Source organism: Dama dama, chromosome 21 (genome assembly GCF_033118175.1).
Source record: "Dama dama isolate Ldn47 chromosome 21, ASM3311817v1, whole genome shotgun sequence".
NCBI classification, from domain to species: Eukaryota; Metazoa; Chordata; class Mammalia; order Artiodactyla; family Cervidae; genus Dama; species Dama dama.
In genome coordinates this window covers 46,718,305-46,726,173 of record NC_083701.1, presented here as the reverse complement: position 1 = coordinate 46,726,173, position 7,869 = coordinate 46,718,305, and positions in this window count along the sequence as shown.

Below are 7,869 nucleotides of genomic sequence, written 5' to 3'. Positions count from 1 at the left end.
TGAGTTGCCGGAAGCGGAAGTAAAGTTTCACTTGACGTCAGGCGCAGTCTGGCGTTCGAGGGGCGGAGCTGTTAGGAAAAGCCCGCGGGGGAGGCCCCGCCTCCCTTCTCTTTTCCAGCCTTTCTTCGGCAGTGCAACGCCGTGCGCATGTGCATTGGGCTTTAGGGGGGGCTTCTTTCGTATAGAAAGCTTTAAGAAAGGCAAAAAGATTTTGGGAAGTGTTTTCCCGTTTATGTTTAATCGGTATGCACTAGGTAGTGAATCATAATTGCTTTGTAGCTAGCATTTATGTAGCATGTCATTCGTATAAACTGCTTTCACTTCTAATTTTTTTAATTAATCGGTAGACCCAATGTTACAAACTATGAAGAGCTGTACTTACTTCAGTAGCATATTTGGGAATTGAGACATGATTTGTCAAACGTCATTCTGTTCATTAATGGCGAGCTTATATTGAAGTTTTTTTTTTAATTTCTTTGCAATTTTTGTCCTTGGCAATATCTCACCAAGATTTTCCGGTCATGTATGTTAATCACCCTACATCTGAAACTGATTGGTGTCATTTCAGGGGGGCTCTGAAGAGCTCCAGTACTATAGTCCTTTATGTCCCAGTGCACAGAGAATTCAACAAGAGCAAAGTGGTAGATAAAAAGTGATTGGTTAGACTAGAACACTTGTGAGGCTTACAAGCAGGTGGGCAAGAAATGCCATGCCCCAAGAACTAGTTGGCTACAGCTTTATAATCAAAGGAAAAGGGGGAAAGAGGAGAAGACCTCCTTTGTCTTTCTTGAGTAGACATCACGTTTTCATCATTAGCTCCTCCAGGCTGAGCAGGGGAGTTTTCTTGTCCCTGTGTGGTCAAGCTAGGTCCACAAATTACTGTTTTTTATGTGTGGAGAGAGCATTTTGGAGGGATCACTGGGCAGGATGTGGGTCTCCTGCCAACATTGTTTGTTTGTTGGCATGTCCCATGCTTCTGTTGCATGGCTTTGTTGCTAAGCAAGCCTGCTTGCTTTTGTGGTGAGGCAAACCTGCTTTCTCAAGTAATCATTAACTTACAGGGGTCTCCCATATTTTTCTACTTATAGAAAATCCCTAGTGGGATTAACTATTTAATCACCTATTTTGTCCTGTCATTCTGTCCCTACCACTGGGTTCTTGTAATCTAACCCTATCTAGAAAGGGCCTAAAAGTGATAGGGATAGAATGCATGCATGTGTTCTAAATTGCTTTAGTCCTATCGAACTCTCTGCAACTCTCTGTAGCCCTCAGGCTCTGCTGTCCATAAGATTCTCCAGGTAGCAATACTGGAGTGGGTTGCCATGCCCTCCTCCAGGGGATCTTCCTGACCCAGGGATCCAACCCACATCTCTTACATCTCCCGCATTGGCATGCGGGTTCTTTACAGCAGCACCACATGGGAAGCTCAGGGACAGAATGTGAAAGTGAAAGTCACTCAGCCATGTCCAACTGTTTGTGACCCCATGGACTAGATAGTTCATGGAATTCTCCAAGCCAGGATACTGGAGTGAGTAGCCTTTCCCTTCTCCAGGGGATCTTCCCAACCCAGGGATTGAACCCAGGTCTTCCACACTGCAGGGGGATTCTCTACCAGCTAAGTCACCAGGGAAGTCCAAGAATACTGAAATGGGTAGCCTACCCCTCCTCCAGCAGATCTTCCCGACCCAGGAATCAAACCGGGGTCTCCTGCATCGCACGTGGATTCTTTACCAGCTGACCTACCAGGGAAGCCCAATAAGATGATCAAATAGTTAGCATAGAAATTCCATTAGGGAGTTGTAGATAAAGAGGGAACTTTAGGGCGATTTGGGAGACCACAGTAAGACTAATGATCACTCAAGAAAGTAACGGGAAACTTCTAAAACAATGTGGGCCTACTTGAATCATAAAGCAAAACAAGTCGCTTAGCATCAAAGTCAGATTGGCTTGCTTAATGATAAAATCAAGCTAACCTGCTGGCAACAAAGTCATGCAACAGAAACAGGAGACTTGCCCCAAAACAATAAAACAATGGTGGCATGAGACCTGCATCCTGCCCAGTAAGCTAAGGGAATTAATAACCCCCAAAACATGTTCTTTGGCCCCTAAGACATGTTCTTCATACCATGCCCCCAAAATAATAAAACAGTTGTAGAAAATAACTACAATCTGCCCAGGGCTATCAAGTTAATGACTTCCAAAACAGGATCTGCGCACACACACACAAAATCATTTATGGGAAGATGACTTCTCAAAATGAAGGCCACCATTGCACTGCAACCTGAAAATATTTTTCCAAAGTGCTATGACAGTCCTGGCTTGACCATATAGGGAGGGACAAATAAACTTCCCTGCCCTACCTGGGGGAGGAACTGATCTTGAAAGGTGAAGCCTACTCAAGAAAAACAAAGACCTTCTCCCCCTTCTCTTTCTTCCTCTGATTATAAAAATGTAACCCACTGAGCACTCAGGGCAGTGCAACATTTGCCTGCTTGCTTGTGAACCTTACAAGCATCCTATTCAAAGAAATCACTCATGTATCCCATTGCTGCTGCTGCTGCTAAGTCACTTCAGTCATGTCCAACTCTATGTGACCCCATAGACGGCAGCCTACCAGGCTCCTCCCTCCCTGGTATTCTCCAGGCAAGAACACTGGAGTGGGTTGCCATTTCCTTCTCCAATGCATGAAAGTGAAAAGTGAAAGTGAAGTCGCTCAGTCGTGTCCAACTGTTCGCGACCCCATGGACTGCAGCCTAGCAGGCTCCTGCGCCCATGGGATTTTCCAGGCAAGAGTACTGGAGAAGGTTGCCATTTATCACATTGCCTCTCAACAAATTCCTTTCTGCGTTGAGACATAAAGGACTGTGAGACCAGAGCTGTTCTGGAGCCCTGACACCTAACAGTTTCAGCAGCAATGACATGTCCTTCACTTGAATGCCTAATTTTAATTAAATTATTTTAAGAACAGCAGTGTGTTCAGTCCTTGTACATCTTCATCCCCTTATCTTTACTCTGTATCTCAATACTCCTCCTGCAATGCCGATCATTCCTGAATTTATATTTACCCAGACCTCTCCACTGAACTCCACAATGGCATGTCTATCTATTCAACATCTCCACTTAAATGTCCCACAAGCACCTGCTCCAACTTAACCTTTCAAAAATTGAGCTCCAAATACCTTCTCGTCTTGAAAAAAATGTTCTTCCCCAGTCTTCTCCAGTCATTAGATGACAGTTCTATTCTTCTAGTTGATAAGAACTAAGCTTCTGGGGCATCTTTGACTCCTCTGTATCCTTGACACTCGACCGGTGATTCATTGGAAGCTTGTGTAAACTCCATGTTAAAAATGTATTCAAGGGCTTCCCTGGTGGTCCAGTGGTTAAGAATCTGCCTTGCAAGGCAAGGGATGCTGGTTCCATCCCTGATCCGGGAAGACCCCACATGCTGCAACTACTGAAGCCCGGGTGCCCGAGAGCCCGTGCTCCGTGAGAAGAGAACCCACTGCAATGAGAAGCCCTCAAAGGGCAACTGGAGAGCAGCCTCTGCTCGGTGCAACTGGAGAAAGCCCAGGCAGTAGTGAAGACTCAGCACAACCAAAAATTAATAAAATTATTCTTTAAAAATGACATAGTACTCTTAAGCCTAAACATATACAATAGTTAGATTAATATAGATGCTCTATATTAAAACACAACTATTGGAAGAATGGATAAAAAACACTGATAGAATGGGACTTCCCTGGTGGTGCAGTGGATGGGAGTCCACCTACCAGTGTGGGAGCCACAGGTTCGATCCCTGGTCCAGGAAGATCCCATGTGGCTCAGAGCAACTAAGCCCATGTGCCACAACTGCTGAAGCCAGTGGGCCCTAGAGCTCATGCTCCCCAACAAACTGCAATGAGAAGCCCATGCACCACAATGAAATGTAGCCCCTGATCGCCACAACTAGAGAAAGCCCTCACAAAGCAATAAAGATCCAGAGCAGCCAAATATAAATAAGAAAAATTTTTGTTTTTAAAAAATTGGTAGAATGGATAAAAACAACCTAATAGGCTGTCTAAAAGAAACTCATATAATGATATAAGCACATTGACAGTAAAATGATGGAAAAATATATCATTCATCAACAGAAAGCAGAACTGGCTGTATTAATATCAGATAAACAGAATTCTGAGCTAAGATAATCAGCAAAGATGGAGGAAAATGTTATATAATGATAAAATGGTCAATCATCAAAAACACAGCAATTCTAAATGTGTATGTTCTAGCAACAAAGCTGAACTTACTATGTTGAGAAAAAACTCATAGGGCTCAAAGAACAGACACATTCACAGTCATAGTTAGAGATGTCAACTCTCCTTTCTTAACAATTGATATAACAACTACAGAGGAAATCAGCAAGGATATAAAGGAATTCAGCAACATCATCAATCAAAGGATCTAATAAACATTTATAAAACATTCCACCCAACAGCAACAGGATACACATTCTTGTCAGAACCCCATGGAACACAGAGATCATATCCTGAGTGAGGAACCAACCTCAACAAATTTAAAGAAATTAAAATTATTCAAAAAATCATTCAGAGCATGTTCATCAAGCAGAATGGATTCAAACTAGAAGTCAAAATATAAAGGTAACTGAAAAATTTCCAAATACTTGAAAACTATACAAAATGCTTCGTTTTTTTTCCATTTGTTTTTATTAGTTGGAGGCTAATTACTTTACAATATTGTAGTGGTTTTTGCCATACATTGACATGAATCAGCCATGGATTTACATGTGTTCCCCATCCTTATCCCCCCTCCCACCTCCCTCCCTATCCCATCCCTCTGGGTCTTCCCAGTGCACCAGTCCTGAGCACTTGTCTCATGCATCCAACCTGGGCTGGTGATCTGTTTCACCCTTGATAGTATACTTGTTTTAATGATGTTCTCTCAGAACATCCCACCCTCGCCTTCTCCCACAGCAAAATGCTTCTTTTAAAATTTCTTTTTAGTTGAAGGATAACTGCTTTATAATATTGTAAACAACATGCTTTTAATAACCCATGGATCAAAGAGGAAGTCTTAAGGGAACTTTTAAGACACACTGAATTTATTCAGAGGAAACTCAATAAATATGAAAATATTAATATAAAATGTCAAAATTCATGGCACGCAGTTACAACAGTACTGAGAGGAAAGTTTATAGCTAAATGTATACATTATAAAAGATGATATATCTCAAATCAATAACCTAATCTTCCTCTTCGAGATCCTAAAAAAATAAGAGCAAAACAAGCCTGCAACATGCAGAAGAAATTAAACAACACTAAGCATATTTGATCATCCAAAGAAAGTTGCTTACAACCATTCAGTTGTACTTTAGCATCCCTCCAAAAGGCAGTTTTGATGTTGTGGTTATTAATTTCACTATGGATATTCATATACTGGAAAAGACAAATTTACCCTATATCCCCAACAATATGTTCTTCATTCTCTCTATCCAAGGAACTAAAGTTTTCAGCAAAGTTCTATATTTGCTGGAAATATTTCAGATTTAGTCAGAGGCACAGAGAGAGGATGGCAAGGCCCTTCCAAAGCAAGCTGTGGGCCCTGCCCACGGTTGAATACCACCTGGGGACAGGAAGCAAAGGAGAGCCTGCCATACCTGAGTGAAAAAATGAAAAAATAAACAGTCTGACCGGGTCTGCTTTTGTGGCATGGTAACTCAACCCACTCGGAAAACACAGCCCCATGAATGTCAGACTGTGACCAGTCCATGCCTTGGACCCACCATTAGGGCTGTTTCTAATACCCACAGTATTAGAGCTGTTTCCTCTCAGTTGGCTAAGACTCACCTAAATACCCTTCAATGCAACAAAATAGACACCAAAAATGAGCCAAAGAATTTCTTAAAATGTTACTTTATTCCTACTCAGTATTAGGATGAGCCAAAGGGTTTTGGGGGTTTTTTTTGTTTGTTTGTTTTCTTTTTTTTAATGTCAGTTTATTCCTGTTCAGTTGTTGGCTTTTCCCAGCCCTCTACGGAAGGCAAGTTTCCTTTGGACATCTCGACAGTCTAAGTTGAGCTCAGGGCTTTTAGGCAACCTCTATAGGGCCAACTTAGCATCAGTTCCAGCCTTGGTATGAAGGAAGAGGGTAGAAAGTCCTCTGACCTTTCTATTAATGTCCCTCTGAGAAGTAACTGTACACTCATGACATACAAGTGAAGGATGGTTCTTCTTTGGTAACCATTAGGAACAAAGAAACCACCATTTTTAATAAAATTTTCAGTGGAAGCCTGTAAGGGTGTATGCTTTTATCTCATCTGCGTAGATTATTTTCTAGAAAAGGAACACAAAAATCTTTTCCCCTTGAAAAGGAAATACTGTTACAGGATGGTTACAAGTTCTCCCCAAATATCAAATTAGTCACTCCATTGTTAGAGTGTCATAAGTAAGAGGGTATAGAGAGAAACAAGAAGTCTACTTTAACACTACTCAGTTATAAAGAAGGGATCAGAAACATGCTACTCTGGAAATGAGAGGAAAGGGCAAGCGTTGCCTCATCTCCTCCCCTCTAAAAGAACATATAGTGCCATCACAATTGAACAAGGCCTGGAGAACAAAAATCAAACATAAGCAAAGCCAGAAGAAACAACACATAAATGGGGCAAAACTGAAGTTGTGAATTAAATTCACACACTCTTTAGATGTTCACAAATATTTGCTTGACCGAAGAAAATCATTTGGCTTAAAACACTATAAACACTTTGCTTAATATGTAACTAGACTGGAAAAGATGCCTTTGGGAGATACTTGAAAGCAGCTAATAGCAACACTTCTGCATTCCAGTCTCTTCACCATGGTGTCTGGGATTAAACAAGGACATATATGGAACATCCTAAATGTCCTTAAGGTAAAACATTACACAGGTAATATTATTTTTCCTTTAAAAATACATTTTGTTACCTAGATTTAACAAATTGTCCATTGGTTAGGATAGCCCATTGGTTTGGGCTATGAGCAACCAAAAATAGATAAATAAACAAAAAACAGTTTAAATTATTTTAAACAAGGACATATGTATACCTATGGCTGGTTCATGCTGATGTTTGACAGAAAACAACAAAATTCTGTAAAGCAATTATCCTTCAATTGAAAAATAAATTAATTTTAAAAAAGAAGGAAATGTATTGTCACACAATTAAATGTCTAGAGGTATGTACAAATGAAGCAGCCTAAAGACTCCAGTTCTACATTTTTATGAATCTCTTGTCTGTCTTCTGTCATGTTTTGGTTCTGTGCCCACCCTGACTGAAGCTCCAATACTCTGGCCACCTGATGAGAAGAACCAACTCATAAGAAAAGACCCTGATGCTAGGAAAGATTGAAGGCAAGAGGAGAAGGGGATGACAGAGCATAAGATGTTTGGATGGCATCACCAACTCAATGGATATGAGTTTGGGCAAACTCTGTGTGATAGTAGAGGACAGAGAAGCCTGGCATGCTACAGTCCATGGGGTCGCAAAGAGTCAGACACAACTTGGTGACTGAACAACAACACAAATTGGCTAGCTACCCCTATAACCTCAAAATAGCTGCTAGTACCAAAGAACACAATACACTTCATTTTTATAATTCTCGTAAGAAAAAGAAAACTTATTCCCCAACGATGGGGAAAAAAGTCTTTCTCTTTAATCTGAGATCGATTTAAATCATATGCCTTTTGTATACTTAGGTGGAATGAGACTAAGGGAGGTTATACTTTGAAGAACCAAATGTTTTGTTCAGTATTATGAAAAGTCACAATAGAGGGTTAGGAGAGAACCAATGAAAAGAAAATAATACTATGAATTATATTACCTATGAATCAGCATGTAGG